This window comes from Ictalurus punctatus, unplaced genomic scaffold (genome assembly GCF_001660625.3).
Source record: "Ictalurus punctatus breed USDA103 unplaced genomic scaffold, Coco_2.0 Super-Scaffold_100046, whole genome shotgun sequence".
Lineage (NCBI taxonomy): Eukaryota > Metazoa > Chordata > Actinopteri > Siluriformes > Ictaluridae > Ictalurus > Ictalurus punctatus.
The window spans coordinates 2,367,421-2,386,520 of NW_026521087.1; the positions used below are offsets into that span (position 1 = coordinate 2,367,421).

The window sequence follows — 19,100 nt, forward strand, 5'->3', positions numbered from 1 at the left end:
TGTGCCTGTCTCTCACCTGATAAATATGTCAGTGCACTACTTGCCCACTTCCCAATGCTACTGTGCACCATACAGGACCAGTCTTTTTCTGAACTGTTCCTGGATTAAAAGTAGGCAATCTAATTTCATAGAACAATGTTTGATGCACTATATTCTGAGTGTGGATTGAGTTGTATGAACTGTCTTACTGTACTAATAATTGTACCAGACTGTATCTTCCTCTGCAGAAGCAGATAGCTGTACTAGTAGAAGTGTCCTAGTCAGAGTGAAGCGGTTGACACTGTACACTGTGCCGGGGGGTTTTAAAAAGTGTGTTATGTATTATGAGGTTTTCTTTATATTGAGAAGTGCTGAGCTGATGTGATGCTCCAGGGAGAGCCGAGTGTTAGGAGCTCCAGGGAGAGCCGAGTGTTAGGAGTTCCAGGGAGTGAACGCATTGGGCCCAATAAACTGTAAGTGGGGTTACGTAAGAGGCGTGTTGAAGTGTGAAGTAATTTGGGGTGCAAGTCTTGTATGTGTAACGGGTATGGAAAGTGTAGAATTACACAAAAGGAACTGTATACCTGATGTAGCTGTCTATTTGTTTGAGTACTTTCCCTTTTAATTGTCATGATGTTATTGGTCTGTGTAATTTCCTGTTTTGGCTCCTCCTCTTCCCTTTCGCATTATGATTGAATGGGAGTAGTAGGTTTAATTTTGAGTTCAGTAATCTTGTTTCATCTTTATTTAAATCATCATTTATATACCTGCATACCCATTTTAATTTGTGTGCACAATGCTATTTTATTTATCTGTGTGATATTTTGTTTTTACCCGTCTTTTTGAGTTTTTTTTTTTTTTTAAAGGTTTTAAAGGTTTAAAGTTTAAAGGTGATTCACTCAGGGAGACTGCTTGTTTGTGCCATCAGAATAAATGAAGACTTGACCCAGTTGTCATCCAAAAATTTTTCTTTGGATAAAATTAAACACACAACGTACACTACAACCAGTTACATATGTCTAAATGTTATTTGTGCTGAATGCTGTTTTAATGTGCTGATTGGTGTTTGAGTGTTTTATACGTGCGAATATTTAAGTATTTTTTTCTTTTCTGGAGTCGATTCTTGTTTTATTATTTTATTTTTTACATGATTATTTTTGTTGAGTGATTGATCCTAGTTTGGGGGCTGTATGGTCGTTGTCTTATTTTCTTGAGTGAGTTTCTGGCCGGCTGGCCACGTGGCTCTGATCCATCCACGGCTCTCTGTAGGCGTGATCTGTATCATTTACCACTGACCTGTGGTATCGTAAAACTCCACATTGATCTGAACAGGAGAACGCTCCAAATCTGAGTCAGTGGGTCTGATTTCTTCATTTTTGAGTGACTTTCTCCTGTGGTAAGGATTGCAGTGTTGTGGGGTTTGATGCTGCAGCGGTGTACGGTTGTTAGAGACTCCCCTGTGAGTGGGTGCTGGAAATGAGTGGGGTGTCCATGCCAGGGGAGATTCCACTTGGGTGAGGAAAAATTAGTTTAGAATTAATCTGATAGGTTGCTTTTACAGCTATCTTATTTTAATGCAGTCTCTTACTCTGAAACAGCTAGAGTTTATTGTGCATCAAGACAAACTGGATCTCATTATGCATACTGTAGTGTTAAAGATCATTACAGTCAAATGGAACCTGTATGGCAGGTAAATGCACCCTTCCACATTTTTATGATTTATAGGCAAAGCGTTAATTAACAACTAAATAAGTATTAATTAAGCTCGGATCTAAAATTGATTGTCCATAAACTCGGTGCATGGATTCTCCTACTGCTCAATTTTTTTATTTATCGTTTCCTGGACCACAGTTGACATATCTGTCTCCGTGTCATCAGAGGAGGACAAACGCTATGTTTTCCCTCAGGTATGACACACTTTAGAACATATTGTACATAAACAAACGGAACATTGGTACAAATAGCCTACTTACCAGACTCTCTGCCTGGCATAGACATGGACACATACAGGCATACTGTATAAGTATTCTGCACCATCTCTCTACAGGACTGGTGGCGTGTCTTTGTGGTAATGATGGCATTAGGGCTGACGGTGCTGGAGGTATACAGGGAGGTGATGTAGATTCTACGCTCTGTTAGAAAGCTAAAAGATTGGCAGCCGTGGTGTGATCAGAGACTCAATGAGGATCTGGCTTGCACACATCCCATGTGGCCAGAGGTAGCACATCCATCATACAGAATTTTAAACATGGATTTTCTAAATACATTTCCCCATTCTTATCACTTTGGGCCTTATTCAATATTTAGACAGGAGCATGTAGTAATTATTAGTCGGTATTCAGACGTATTCATAATAATGACAGATTTTTATGGCTCATTGATTACTGCAGTATGTTTTTATCAGCTACACTAAGGAGCTACAGCTGTAACCATAGCAGATGAGTGCATAGTCAGCTTATCCATTAAACCATGGGCATAAGAGAGTACAAATTATCCAAAACATGGGCACGATTCATTCATTATAAATCTAATAGCACATTAAAAGCATGAAAAAGTACATCATTCGCAAACACATTAATGTCATGACCTTAATTTTGTATTTCATTGTCTCATTAAGTGTCTTGTACTACATCAGCAAATTAATTTTTTTTTAAATAGTGGTTTTAATGCGTTTTTATTCCTGGCTAAGCTTCACTCTTTCTGCCACTGGTGATAACAAATATTTCTAATTCATCTCACTGAAAATAGGATATTTCAAGTGCTAAATTATAGACCGTCAGACAATAAATGTGGAGTATTTTCAGTGATCATGTGATAATCATTTTAATCATGACTAGGATTTTTTTTTATTAATAGTTTTTATTAGTTGAAACTGTTTTCTTCTTAGAAATGAAAATATGTTTGGTGAATAAAATTGCAAAGAACAGTGCAACATCAGTCTTGGTCAGTCATGTTGCATTGAATTTTTGAATTATTTACGTACCCTATTCATTCAGAAAAATGATGCTGATGTATTTTACTTGTGTCGTAAAGGAACGTCACTACATCAAGGGTCAGATTAAGTTCATCTGGAACATGAAGGGAAGCTACTCGCAGGACCCCTGGTAAAACTCTGGAATTGTTCCCTTATCCAAAACATGGAATTTATGTATAAGTGCAAAATAGGTCAATTATTTTGTATAATTAATTCCTTTGATATTCAATTTCCAGGAATATATTTGATTGGCTTGTGTATGCATTGCTGATAGCAGTTTTGGGTCTTCACTTGGCTGATGTTTACCTGGTCTGTCAGACACTCCGAATGTATAGCCTCCGCATCTTCGCTGTGGCCGTCATCTTCCTCTGGCTCAGGCTGATGAAGCATGTCAGAGCATTTAGGTAATAGGTATCACCTTTATGTGCTTGCCTTAATTTCTGTAATTGACATTAAAAATCATTAAAAATGTTGCTACTACTACTACTAATAATTTATATTCAAGAGATTATGGCCAGATAATTTTGAATTGGAGGAATAAAAATTGACTTTGTAAAGATAAAGATGATTCGTTTCCCTCTTACATGACATACATTTCTAATTAGCATTGACACCTGTGTACATACAGTAAAATGTCTCCAGAAAGTATTCAACAGATAATTGATAAGTATTGAATGCTTATCAATTGATAGACGATTAATAAGAATTCACCCCTCCCCCTCACCTTTCTTTCAGCAATCTAAATTAGGACTAGTATTTAATTTTCTTGAAAGCTCATGCTAAATATGTTAAACATGGTAGATCTATGTTCATTATAAATCCATTGTGTCCGATTGTATGGTTGCACAATAAATATCACTGATGCTGACAGGTCTCGCAGCTAAGATCAGATCGGTTCTGCTTTAGACAAAGTTGTAAGGAGAGAAAATAAATATGGAAAAAGTGTCCAAGAGTCCAACTAGAACAATGAAGGAGTTACAGAGCTCACTGGCAGAAATAGGAGAACCTGTGAAGACCTCAATATCATCCGGTTTTCACAGATCTGGCCTCTATGGGAAAGTGTTCAAAAGCAAATCACTTTTGAGAAAGGCTATGTTAGAAAATCTGGGAGCTTAAGGAAAAATGATTTTGTGGTCTGATGAGACTAAAGCTGAGCCATTCATTCATATCGGCATAAAGTTTGGCACAGATCACATACAGTCCACCAGGAGGTAACACCATTCCTGTGATCACGCAGGTTAGTGGTACGGTAGCACCATGTTTCAGGGATTGCTTTTCAGGAAGAACTAGAAAGCTTGTTGCAATCACAGGCAAAATGGATGGAGCCAAATATAAGCTAACCGTTGAGGGCAAGCCAGACAGCCAGAAACCTACATTTAGGGCAAATATGTTCCAACAGGACAATGAGCCAAAGGACAGGGCAATAACTACAAAGCAATGTCTTGGAAAGAACAAAGCTTGTGTTTTGGAATGGTTGAGTCAAAACCCAGACTCAAATCCAATCGAAATTCTGTGTCATTATCTGAAAATTGCTGTTCACCAACATTCTTCCTCTAATTTGACAAAATCATAAAGTGCAAAGCACCCAGAGACTCCTCCAAGACAACTGAAATCTATAATGGCTGCCAAAGGACAATTCACACAGAGGGGATGAATATTAATCAATTAAGCAGTTTCAAGTAACATTTTTTATTTGCAAGTAATTTGCAAATAAAGACACATAAATACTCCTAGATAATCATAAGGAGTGAATACTTTCTGGAGGCACTCTACAGCTGCTATTAGGAGAATTGCTAGGCATGTGAAGGGATTTTTTGTGTGTCAATATTGCATACATTGCTAATAATTAAAATGTAAATATGATATGCTGAGTATTATATAATTAATCCACTCACTGGTATAAATGAAAACGAGATGGTCCTGGTCAATGGGATGCCCATTGTGATGAAGTCACCAGATCATAAGGTTGTTCTCATTGCTGAATTGTAATTGGTCACTTGCTTGGTGGATTAAATTCCGATGATTCTACAGGCATCAGATACTAGCCTTATAGATAAAATAACACCTGGTTGGGGGTCATTGCCCTTCTAGAGAATAGGAACATTTGGTCAAGGGCATTTTCTCAGGTTTCACTACACACTACAGGTGCTTCCTTCTTTCTGCTTAAGTTTCAGACCACATAACCCTTGTGGACGAATAGGAGATTGATGCCGTGGTGACTGTGGACCCCGTTATGGCTCACTTGCTCTGTGGTACATTTCTGGCCCTGTCTGCTGTTCTGTGTGTCAACCTAATGATTGCTCTGCTCTCAGACACCTTTCAAAGGTAGGAATAATAGTCCACTTGTCAGATAATGACTTTATTTGAGTGTTCAGTAAAGTTTCCCCTCATTGTTTCTCTAGGGTATATGACAATGCACTGGTGAACGCAGTGATGGAACAGGCGTCCATCATCCTGCAGGTAGAAGAATCCATGCCTTACCTATGGCATTTCTATGACAAACAGTATATGATCCCCACTCAGAGTCTTATGACGATGACATCATAACAAATCCAGATCAACATGAAGAAATGAAGAAACTTGCAGCAGAGATTAAGGTACTATTCTATACTCACCCTGCATGGAGTTGTGATTCCAGTGACCGCAGCAAGCGCCATGTGACCTTTTGAATAGAAAACATTTTTAAATTCTATGAAAATTAGCTATGGCACAGTAAACCAACAAATACAATGATTGATTCCAAGGAATTCCTCAAACCTCAACCCTATAGCACGGGTTGTCCCATATCCCCGGAAACCTCCTGCTCTTATAACTTAAATTCCTACCAGCCTGGTCAACTTTATTTGGCATTCAAAAATGGAAGGAAAGATTAACTACATTATAAAATACATATAATGTATGATTTTTAAAGTAGCATGTATACAATTTGGTTACTACCAAAAAATGGCTGGTTTATGCCCACATACACAAACAGTAGCAGTTGCTATATGGCCTCAAGAGATAAATTACATTCAACACAAGCCACTTGTTGCTTGCTACTGTGAAGGCAGGGTTACCTAGCATTTAGCCCTTGTATTAGGTAAACCTTAAATTTAAGGGTGTGTATTGTATAAGGTCTACAATTACTTACTGTTGATCATAGGCTTGTGTCATAGTGATGTTTCTCTGATCATATTTTTCCGTTAAAATATTTAATTGTCTGAAACCAGTAGTCAAAAAAGACAGGAAAACGAGCATTTCCACCATTCCCAGTAGAGAGAGATAGTTTGTATATATTGTAACCGTAGTTTTGACAGGTATAGGTCAAAGGTCAAAAAGATACACATTCTAACTCTCTATATCTAGATCAAAGGTCATGATCATAAAAATATGAATAGTTATGTTAAATCTGGATCACATCCATTCGTGACCATACATGGTGCGGCCATGTGTTTTTCCGCCCCACACACGTTGCGCACACATGGTACATCTTTTCACATAGAATATGAAACTCTCTGTGGTAGGTCATAAAAATATATATAGTTATGTTAAATCTGGTTCACATCCAAATCGTGACCATACCTGGTACGGCCATGTGTTCCCCCCCACCCCACCCCACCCCACACACACACACACAAGTTGCACACTCATGTTTTTTCTAACGCTCTGTGGTAGGTCATAAAAATATATATAGTTATGTTAAATCTGGTTCACATCCAAATCATGACCATACCTGGTACGGCCATGTGTTCCCCCCCCACCCCACCCCACCCCACACATACACACACACACAAGTTGCACACTCATGTTTTTTCTAACACTCTGTGGTAGGTCATAAAAATATATATAGTTATGTTAAATCTGGTTCACATCCAAATCGTGACCATACCTGGTACGGCCATGTGTTCCCCCCCACCCCACCCCACACACACACAAGTTGCACACTCATGTTTTTTTCTAACACTCTGTGGTAGGTCATAAAAATATGTATAGTTATGTTAAATCTGGTTCACATCCATTCGTGACCATACATGGTACGGCCATGTGTATCCCACATCCAAACAAGTTGCACACTCATGTTTTTTCTTTTCACATAGAATATGAAACTCTCTGTGGTAGGTCATAAAAATATGTATAGTCATGTTAAATCTGGATCACATCCATTCGTGACAGAAATGCTGCTAGTTATGTTAAATCGGGTTCCCATCCATTCCTGACACAAATGTTACTATACATGGTACGGCCATGTGTATTACACATCCAAACAAAAATATGACGCACACAAACGCACTTTATTTTCACATTATTTAAAAGGAATTTAAGTGTTATGTACTAAATTACCATAATTATGAGCACAAGTTGTTAAGTTGACAATCATTTTTAAAATTATGTTTCTCCATTTAGATTGTCTGCAGTAGAATGCAGTCTTTTAAACCAGGAAAAATGACTGCCTTTAAGTTCTATAACAATAGTAAGTAAAATCCAGCATGATTTACATTACAAATCTCATACGTAACATCTCTGCAGGATTTATAGACGTTAAAGCACTGAATGAAATGAGCAATATAGATAAAAAATAAACACTCTGTGTCTACTACTTTTATCTCTCATAGAACTATCCACAGTCCAAAGGCTGTGGAGCTAGAAGGCTACGTGTGCGAATGACAAAAGATTTTAAAAAATAAAATAAAAAATGTATCAATACATGAAATTAGATTACACAATGTAGTTGGGGTTTACATGAATAAGCAGAAATGTAATCATGCTTATCTTTCCTATAGCACAAATGAAAAGCCCTCTCTAGATGAACAGATTTGTCAAATGAAACTTTTTCCTTCTTTTCCACTGCTACGGTAAACTAAAGAGTGGATATTCAAATTACACTGCTAAATATGACTAGCATTAGCTACGGGTACTAGTGCAAAATAGTCCATCAAATGTATTAGCAGGTGTAGCCTATACACGAGTCCACTATTGGTCATATCACAACTGAGAACATGCCCAAATTCATTGCTTTAGTAGAATTTAATTGTAAGTGAAATGATATTCAAATTGTAATGTCCTTAGTATTTGTTCAGTCTACAGGTCCTCTAACACTCTGTTAAATGAATAAATGTAAATGTACTACAACGTAAATTTTGTTTTAAATCAATTAACGCAGAAATTACACACAATATTAAGTTGATGTAATTATCAACATTATTATGTCAACACCACTCATCAAAATAATGTGTACAACTTTAAATATTTAATTAATTCAATAAATTAGAATTTTTATCTTGCAACCCCACATTAAATTTAGACTGTGGGGGTTTGTTTTGTATAGCTCCGCTGTTAGAAAATACATGATGGTTGAATGTGAACATAAATGAGCAGAATGTAAGCTTGTGAAATAAATTAAACTTTATTGATTGCACTTTTTGAGAAAATGGCATGACTTTGAATAAAACTTTACTGAAATAAATACTCTAAAACATTGATATACCCGAAGAAATGTTAAAAAGAAAAAATAAATAAAAAAAAACTTTTTACATACCTTCTAAATAGGTCCCTTTAGGAGGTAAACGTATTAAAGACGGTGTTTTATAAGAAACGCGCGTATTACATGCCTTCTAAACCTAACCCTTTAGGATGTAAAGTGCTGCTTAAAAGAATCGAGAGTTTTGTTTAAACTAGAAGACACATTTTCCGGGGAATGTCTTGTAGGCCTATACACAGTGTCCTAAACATCTGAAGTGTGTGTGTATGTGGGTGTGAGGGGTGTGCGTGCGTGTGTGTGGGTGTGTTAGAGAGAGAGAGAGAGAGAGAGAGAGAGAGAGAGAGAGAGTCATGTGTTTCCTGGGGGTTTGCTGACCAGAATGCTTACAGTGTGTTTATGTTAATGAATTAAGGTACGAGTCGTGTGTTTTAGGGTTTAACGATCCCTACCAATGTGTACATTTGTGGTTAAAGTGAATCAAGGCTGTCCTTCAAGGCTTCAATACAGTCCTTCAAGGCTGTATAATGTCGTTGTTCTCTTTTACTGAAAGAAAGGTCAAAACCATCAGTGTTATTCGTTGTGGAGACTGAAGTGACAATATGTCTGAAGAAAATTAAAATATGTATTACATATCCTACCTTCTAACCAGGTTATATTTAGGGTGAAAAAACCTTTTTTTTTTTTTAAAGACGGTGTTTTAAAAGAGTCGTGCATTTTGTTGAAACTATAAACAAGATTTCAGAAAATGGTTCGCCAACGAGGATACTTACACAGAACTGTCGCTAAATACATAAGCTTTCGTCTATGCTTTGACATCCCATGTCCCAGCAGTACATTTATGACCTCTGATGACCATGTGGGTGTGCGGGGGTGGGTGTGTGAGAGAGAGACACAGGTGTTCTTTCGGGGGTTTTGCTGACCAGAATTCTTACAAATGTGTTTGCTAACGAATTAAAGGGAGTCGTGTGTCTCAGTGTTAAAATAGTGGTTAAGACGTCGTAGTGGGTGTGGGGGGTGTGCGTGCGTGTGTGTGGGTGTGTTAGAGAGAGAGAGAGAGAGAGTTGAGTGTTTCCTGGGGGTTTGCTGACCAGACTGCTTACAGTGTGTTTATGTTAATGAATTAAGGGACGAGTCGTGTGTTTCAGGGTTTAACGCCCCCTACCAATGTGTACATTTGTGGTTTAAGTGAATCTTTGTTTCTGAAATTACTTCTGTGGTAATTATCAGTTTGTGTAACTAATCTATCAGAAAATACTAGACCTGGTGACTGAATGTGGTAGATGTATTAGAATTTTGGACATGTTATGCATGTGTAGCTCCCTATGTGTATGATCTATGTGTAATCCTTCTGTCAAGAAATGAACAGACTGAGGTTTGTGAAATAATTGAACTATTTATTGGCTACGTTGTTGAGAAAAACACTGTGATGTGTAAAACATTTCTATAGTCCTTCAAGGCTGTATGATGTCGTTGTTCTCTTTTACGGAAAGAAAGGTCAAAACCATCAGTGTTATTCGTTGTGAAGACTGAAGTGACAATATGTCTGAAGAAAATGAAAATATGTATTACATATCCTACCTGCTAACCAGGTTATTTTAAGGGTGAAAAAACCTTTTTTAAAGACGGTGTTTTAAAAGAGTCGTGCATTTTGTTTAAACTATAAACAAGATTTCAGAAAATGGTACGCCAACGAGGATACTTACACAGAACTATCGCTAATTACATAAGCTTTTGTCTATGCTTTGACATCCCGTGTCCCAGCAGTACATTCATGACCTCTGATGACCATGTGGGTGTGCGGGGGTGGGTGTGAGAGAGAGAGACACAGGTGTTCTTTCGGGGGTTTTGCTGACCAGAATTCTTACAAATGTGTTTGTTAACGAATTAAAGGGATTCGTGTGTCAAAGTGTTAAAATAATGGTTAAGACGTCGTAGTTAAAACACAGAAGAAACTCTGCAACTATCTGCTACAATGTCTGCTCCGAGAAATCCTAATACCCTTAGGAGATTGCTGTGTACTCACCAACAAGAGGACCTGTTGAAATGAGAGAGGACCTGACTTTTGCTCCAAAAATTTTTTTTTTAAAAACCAAGATGTTAGTTTGACAATTTATTAATGAAGGTAATGTAAAGACGTTGTTGCTTAACCCTGAGCAGGGCGTCAACAACTCCAAAGATCGTGTCTTAAGTCCGAGGGTTTAGTTAGGAGGCAGAAAAACATTTAAAGACGGTGTTTTAAGAGAGTCGTGCATTTTGTTTAAACTATAAACCAGATTTCAGAAAATGGTTCGCCAACGAGCATGCTTACACAGAACTATCACTAAATACATAAGCTTTTGTCTATGCTTTGACATCCCATGTCCCAGCAGTACATTTATGACCTCTGATGACCATGTGGGTGTGCGGGGGTGGGTGTGAGAGAGAGAGACACACAGGTGTTCTTTCGGGGGTTTTGCTGACCAGAATTCTTACAAATGTGTTTGTTAACGAATTAAAGGGAGTCGTGCATCTCAGTGTTAAAATAATGGTTAAGACATCGTAGTTAAAACACAGAAGAAACTCTGCAACTATCTGTTACAATGTCTGCTCCGAGAAATCCTAATACCCTTAGGAGATTGCTGTGTATTCACCAACAAGAGGACCTGTTGAAATGAGAGAGGACCTGACATTTGCTACAAAAAAAAAAAACTAAAAAAACCAAGAGGTTAGATTGACAATTTATTAATGAAGGTAATGTAAATACGTTGTTGTTTAACCCTGAGCAGGGCGTCAACAGCTCCAAAGATCCTGTCTTAAGTCCGAGGGTTTAGTTAGGAGATAGAAAAACATTTAAAGATGATGTTTTAAAAGAAACAAGTGTTTCATCCTTAATGGTAAAAAAGAAAAATGGTTGTACTCCAATATGAAATAAAACGGCGGAGACACACTGAGTACACTTCTGTTCCACAGTCTATAAGGATCCCCAAACTTGTGGAAAAATATATACACCCTCCGTGACTACGTTACTTAAGGTTTAAACATTTTTATTTTGTGATGGCAGCAAGACAAAACGGTTGTGCATTTGGTATGTGGTGATTTTAGAATTAGGCCCCAAATGTCAAATATGTTTTGTGTATGGCTTCGTCAGGCAAAGATCACGATGGTATGGAAAGAGTATACAAGAGTAATTGGGGTGATCTAATGCTTAGGACTTGTACAGTACTTCAGCTCGGGAACGTCCCACCATGGCGTTCAGAGAGGCATTATCTAAGGTACACGTATATATAATATAGATCAGATCACCAGTCTGTCTTTACCCACTACTGATCTGGGGGGTGGGTGGGATGGGGATATCAGTTCAGGCATATTTCCAACAGAACAGAGTATTAGACATTTAGTGTAAACTAGTGAAAAATAAATAAATAAATAAATCTCTGAAATATTTCAGTGAAAATAGTGGTCCATATTTAATGCATTATATTAGAAATGATAGTACAGTCTTTGTTGATCAGTTACCAACTCATACTTTATAATAATTTGTTTAGGAGCATCTGAATCTGGCAAATAACTTTTATTGCATTTAGGCATACAATAAAAGTTAATAAAAAAATTAGGAAGAAATGACTTGTGCACTACTGCTGCGGATATTAAGTCAAACCATTTTGTTCAAACTTCAGCATGACCCATAGAGAAGCAGAAACTTATGGCACCTTATGAATACCATGGGAAGGATTAAGTTGACTCGTCCCTTACAGTTACAAAGACGTGTCCTTGTGCAGGATCACCTTCGCACCAGCATCGATCCCCTCTTATCCCATTTCAACGTATAAGAAAAGGCAAAATGTAATATAAGATGTATTAGAATATATTTATAAAATATAACACATTATGAGGAAGAAACATAAAATATTATTTAACAAGGTCTGCCGTTCAGCCCTCTTAACTGTAAGAGCATCATCAGTATTGTACAGCAGTTGGGGAATAGTAGTTAGCTTTCAGATGTCAGATATAAAACAACTTTTTGAATTACAGTGCCAAACTACTGGTATTATATTCGGATCCTTCTTTTTCAGCATGAAGGACCGGCATTTATTTAATAGACAGATGGTACAGCCATATACTTGGTCAGAGGATTTAGGAATTTCTTTGAGAAAGGTTCATTGTTTTTGTTCTTTTATCATAGCTTCAGTTTGTATACTTACTTTGGTTAGTGACTTAAACTGTTTTATTAGGTACTGACAGATTTCATTAACAGGGAACGATGATAGGTGAAGATTAAGTTGGTATGCGTGTACAAAATAGAACTGTCTATATGTATATTTGTCTGCTATCTATCTGTTTAAACACTGCTGTAATGGCGATATAAAGAGAGAGAGATACCCATTTACTAATTCATAGAACCCCTTTCCACCTTTTCAAGTTCGTTATACATTTTTCATTTCAAGCATCGTGTTCAGACATTGCAAATCATCAGTCTGAAGGTTAAGGGTTACTTAGATTTTTGCTTCTTCAGCATCAAAAAAAAAGTCTAAGCTTTTGTCTTTTGGTAGGGCGGAAAAACACATGGCCGCACCATGTATGGTCACGAATGGATGTGATCCAGATTTAACATAACTATTCATATTTTTATGATCATGACCTTTGATCTAGATATAGAGAGTTAGAATGTATATCTTTTTGACCTTTGACCTATACCTGTCAAAACTACGGTTACAATATATACCAACTATTTCTCTCTCTGGAGTCCTACTTGAAATATAAATAAGAAGATCTGCTGCTGGAGATCGCAAATGACTGCGGCCTTAAAAGTATGTTCGAGACAACAACTCTGCAGTGTTCTGGATTAAAGTCATGGCAGAATACCCTGAGCTCGCCACAACAGCACTGAAAACCCTGTTGCCATTTCCGACATCCTTTCTGCAGTGACAGCAACCAAAACAAAATTACGGAGTAGACTGGACATAAGCAACACACTCCGGGTGTCATTGTCTCCCATTAGCCCTGGATGGGACCGTCTTGTTACAGAGAAACAGGCTCAGGGCTCCCACTGATTCAGCGTTATGGTGAGTCGTACTTTATATTTGTTTTTGTGGTGTATCTTATTTTGAAGGCATCTTGAAACATTACCATAGCGACCAGAGAGCGTTAGGGGCAGAGAGGATGTTACTCATGTTATATTGTTGGCGTGAAGTTATGAGGACGCTGCTAATAAATTTGCGATTTCACATTGGATTCACATTTATTATTATATTTTTTTAAAAATACCCCAGTTTTATGCCGGTCGTGTCATTTTATTTTGTTGTATTTATCAGCCACATCTTAAAGGCCGGTCTGTGAAAATATTGTCTGATATTAAACCGGTCCATGGTGCAAAAAAGGTTGGGGACAGCTGCTATAACATGTAAAACGGGTACAATATTCTAGTATATCTTCTTGTGTCAATCCTGATGAATTGGTTAGTCTTTTTAACAGTACTTGCATTGCTACCTTGGACTCAGTTGCCCCCCTTAGGTCACAAAGACCAAAGGTGATGCATAAAGTCCTGCCCAACATGATGTGAATAATTACAGACCCATCTCCAAATGCTCTTTTATTTCAAAAGTCTTGGAAAATGTTCTTTATTCTCAGATCTCTTCTAAATGAGTACTTTCAACATAAAAAAATATTAAATTTCAGTCTGGTTTTAGAGAACTACATAGTGCTTAATCTGCTTTGTTAAAGGTTACCAATAACATTTTATTCTCACTTGACTCTGGTTCCTGCTGTATTTTAATCCTGCTGGATTTAAGTGCAGCCTTTGATACAGTAGATCATGACATCCTTTTAAAGAGACATAATCATGTGGCTGGGTTTCAGGGACATGTGTTGAAGTGGTTTGCCTCTTACCTTAAGGGGAGGACTTTTTCTGTTAATGTAGGAATTAAATAAATTGTTTCTCACTTCATGCACAAATCTCATATGGTGTTCCTCAGGGTTTCATTCTGGGACCTTTTTTGTTTGCTCTATATATGCTTCCTCTTGGTCATGTCATTCAGAAACACAACTTATAGCACTGTTACGCAGGAAAATGCTTTCTAAGAAGGACCTGGAAATGGTTATTCATGCATTTATAACATCAAGGCTAGACGAATGTAATTCCCTCTATTTTGGATTGGCTAAAACTGCTCTACATTTCTTGCAAATGGTACAAAATGTGACAGATATATTATTGACTGGCACCAGAAAACGTGAGCATATTACTCCAGTCATCACATCTTTACACTGGTAAATTTCTGCACTGATTTAAAAATTTTGCTATTTGTTTTTAAAGCTTTGCATGGATTTGCTTCCCAGTACATATGTGATCTCCTTACACCATATACTACCTCAAGATCTCTTCGATCATCCAGCCAACTACCCCTTTCAATCTCTCGTTCACGTTTTAAAACCAAAGGTGACCGGGCTTTCTCATTAGCTCCTCCCAGGTTCTGGAATAGTCTCCCTTTGCATATTAGATCTTCCCCCTCTATTGCTATGTTCAGCACTTCTCTGAAGACCCACTTCTATTCATTATCTTTTAATTTGGTCTGAGGGTGTAGAATTTTCATTTCTCCATTGGTATTTGGTACTATTAAATGTATGCTTATAATTCTGTTTTATACTACTTCTACAGCATTTGGGTTTCAACTTCTGTTTCTAAATGTGCTTCTATAAATAAATAAACTTCGGTTAACACTTTATTATGATCAGTTTCATGGTGGATTTGGAGCCTATCCCAGGAATGCTGGGACTGAGACAGGAATACGGACTGTACGGGATGCCAGAATCTGTCGCTCTCTCTCTCTCTCACTCTCTCACACACACACAATTAGACACAATCTATGTTACCCAATCCACCCACTGTCATGTTTTTGGGAGGTAAGAGGAAACTTTTTTACCTTCAAAATATTATAACCTCATTTAGGATCAGAGAGTGATACTAATTAGAATTCATACCGGTGGGTATTGTTGTTTCCTTCTTGCTGTTTCCCCAAATTTGCTCACATTTCAGTTACTATTCTTCATGCTGCTGTCTTTGTTTATATGTTTACATAAAGTTGCCTTGCTTGCATGATGAATTCTTCTTCACATAACTGAGACAGGTGAAGATATTGAGAACTTCCCCCATAAACTTGAATAATCTGATTTCTTTGCAAGAGTGATAAAAGTAATTTTGTACTTCAAAGTTGGTGATATCAGGTGGAAATGAGTCATCTGAGTGAGTCACATGGATTTAGTTTGTGTATTTGTCATTGATCTTTATGTTTTAGCTGTTCAATAAACATTAGACTTCACTAACAGTGAGTCATGAAGCTGAATGAATACCAATTAGAATTATTGAATACACATACACTATATATATATAAAGGGATGCACCAAAATGAAACTTCTTGGCCGAAAGCCGAAACCGAACATGTTTTTTCATGTTTTTCCCATTTATTTTGCAATTTTTTCACCATTGCATAAATTAAATAGTCAAAATATGTTTTTTTACTATTTTGTCTTGCTTTTCAAAGAAAAAAATCAATTACAAAAAATACAATTTCAAAATATTTATTTAACACTGAACATTTTTTTTTCATTCCAGCTGGCATAGGCTACCAACAAGGCACAATATAACTTTAAATAAATAAATGAGTAAAATAAAAATATTTTGATGTGGTCATCTTTGAGCCCCTTGAATACCCTATGTTCGGCCTATAACTGACTGCTGAAAGAATGGAACACTCTGAAGCCTACAAGAAAAAAGTGCATTAAAAAGTGCATTGATAAGAGTGCAGGAAATGGTTCTATTGGGTTCTATAGGGTTGATTATATTGGGGATGTATACCACTCACGTCCCTGTACACCTCGCCGAGTATTAGAGTAGATATAGTATAGTTAGATACGTTGTTAATGTTATGTTCCTTAATAGAATTAGTTTAAACTATAGATCAGTTCATTTAGTCCCTGCTGGTTTTTCCGCTCCCAGTCCATAGTACTATTTCATGTTTCTTGTTTTGTGTTTTGACCCTGAGTTCTGTGACGCGACTCTGACTCCTGCTTTGCCCCGTTTATGCCTGTTTGCCGATCGCTGATATACTATTCTACTATCATATATTTGTATTGTTTATTCTGAAAGAACACAAGCTATGAATTATATTCCTTTAAGAGAGAGATGATTTGACCTCATTGTACAAACCACAGGTGTGCGTGTACGTGTGTGTGTGTGCGTTTGCGTGTGTGTGTGGCTTTCTCACAGCTCAAATTACGCAGCGGTTTGATTGTTGGAACTCTCTCTCCCCTTAAACAAAGCCAAATTTCATGTTACATTGGCTCCATTACTTCTGGAATCCTCAGAACTAGGTACACTGCCACAAACATTGAGACAAGTGTCTATAACTCTTGTTGTGGATAAAAAATGTCATAAAATAAACATAAGGGAGACCTAGCATCCAGCAAAAGGGAAAAGAAGAAAAGACGGGCACCTAGACACATAGAAGCGGGATTAGGCGGACATTGACAAATTGGAATTACACTTTAAAGATCTTTAAGAGCAGTAATAGTCAAAAAAGTGAAAAAGAGGTATACGAGCTGAGCTGAGGAGGGCTAATACACGCACACACACACACACACACACACACACACACACACTCGTACAGTCAAGGGCGGCAAGTAGACACAACATACACACACACTCTCTCTTTCTCATACACACACATGAATAACTTTAATAATATCTTATAGTAATAGAGAAACTCTATAAAAAAACAGAATAGTAGGATATGCAGGACAGTAGAACTGTAATGATATTAAGAAGTTGGAAGTACAGTAAACCGCTTTTCAAGTAGTATAAATATATATAAAATAAGAAATATAGTGCAAATATGAAAATAAATTATAAACTAGAAATACAGGAAAATGTAAACTTACTCATGACTCAAATGGTGAGGGTTCTTGGCTCGCAAGGAAGGCCTTAATTTTAAGAAAGAACCATGAGGAGCCAGTTATAAGGGTGGCTGGGTCAAACTGCCCCCCCCCCCCCCTTCCTCGAGATAACGATAAGACCAAGGTCCCTCCCGGTTGTTTAGCCTTGTCTACGTCATCTTCTATCCTCTAGGTAATTGAAAAGTGAAGTTTCTGAGGCCCTAAGGTAACTGAGAATTATGGTTTCTGAGGCCCTAAGGTAACTGAGAATTCTGGTTTCTGACGCCCTAGGTAACTGAAAATTCTTCTTTCTGATCCTCTGAGTAACTAGAAACTCTGGGTTTTTATTTTCTGGGTTATTAGAAATGCCTGGGTTCTGATTTTATGTGTAAATTAAAACCCCTGGTTTCAATTCTATGTGTAAGTGAAATCGCCCTTTTCTGGAACATAAGAGTAAGGTAAATGAGCTCTTTTTTAACCCTATTGGTAGTGAGATCATAGTCTTTTTGAAACATATGGGTTATCTAGTGTGTAAATACAGTATAAATACTGGAGCTTAAGCTCAGGGTATTGGGATCACTTCTGAGAATTCTCATCGGTGTGGATCTCGTGTGGTGGAATGGAACAATAAAGCTGGACCCTTGCTTCTTCTCACTCACGGCTGGTGTATTTTTTCTATCTCCAACTGGTCTCAGAGGTAGATGTGAGTATTGGCTTCTAAGTTGAATTTTAAATGTTTTTGGGTAATAGGCTAAATTTGAGCCAACATTTGGCACCCCAGATGGGACTGGGCTAAGATCTATATGTCTGGAATCTCTCCCGTGGGACTTCGCTCTCTAAGCAACAGACAGGCCGTATAGGAAAAGGCATTGCAGACGCCTGTTATTTCAAAGCTCTGTTTTAGTGGTCTGTTGCTACGATTGAGAAGCCCCGGGGTGGGAAGAAAGACTAAGTGGGTCTCCAAAAGAACCTTGAGTGAGTGAGAAGAGGTAAGAGAAGTGTAGATTGTAGAAGATTGTACTTATTGTAATTGTATAAGGTTCATAAGACTGTGTAAGGATATGGTATATGTGTTGTGTGAGTGAAAGTCCTGCAATACCGCTGGAGGAAGGGAAAAAAGGTAGAAAAAAGGTAGAAAAAAAGAGAAGAGAAATAGAGAAATACTCCAGGGCGGGGATAGAAAGCAGGTGGAAAATGAGGCCTCAGACCCCAGATACCGGCTACTAGACTAGACTAGCAGACTAGTGGCGGCTGCATTGGTGGGGACCCCTAATACCGCTGGAAAAAGATTATATAAAAGATAGATAGATTAGATTCCAGGGCTGGATAGAGAGGGGAATAAATCCTGGGCCCAGGTCCGGGTCGTGCAATACAGCATGCCCGGTGTATGAATGGAATGTGTACTAACAAATGTGTGTGCTTATAATATATGTGCTTATAATATGAATGCGGTGTGAGAGCGTGTAAGTTTTGGAGACAGGGAAAATGTATTTATTAGTGCTCTGAACATGAGCTCCATACCTAAAGTATTGGATAAGTTGGATAAGATTTAGAGAAAAGAAAATTTTTTCCTTTGGAGAAAGTTGGATTTAATTTGTATGACTGTAAGCTTCATGCATACGGAGCTGGTATGGAGGTGCTTTATACTTTGAAAACTTCATGTAGTAACATAAATAAGTGTAATAATGTGGAATACAATGTGTGTATGGGAGCTTGCCGGCGTTGTTGATAGAAAGGGGTGTATGTGTGTGTTCCTGTCTGTTCTTATCTGCGCAAGCAGGCCTG

General features: G+C 37.6%; 1 long non-coding RNA gene across 1 annotated transcript; it reads left to right on the forward strand.

Moving 5' to 3' along the window:
* The first annotated feature begins 1,752 nt into the window (after nt 1-1,752).
* Nucleotides 1,753-3,692, forward strand: LOC128630121 (uncharacterized). The gene is made up of 3 exons (XR_008394408.1): nt 1,753-2,197; nt 3,013-3,083; nt 3,190-3,692. It is a non-coding gene; the product is annotated as an uncharacterized LOC128630121 (long non-coding RNA).
* The last annotated feature ends 15,408 nt before the right edge of the window (nt 3,693-19,100 follow it).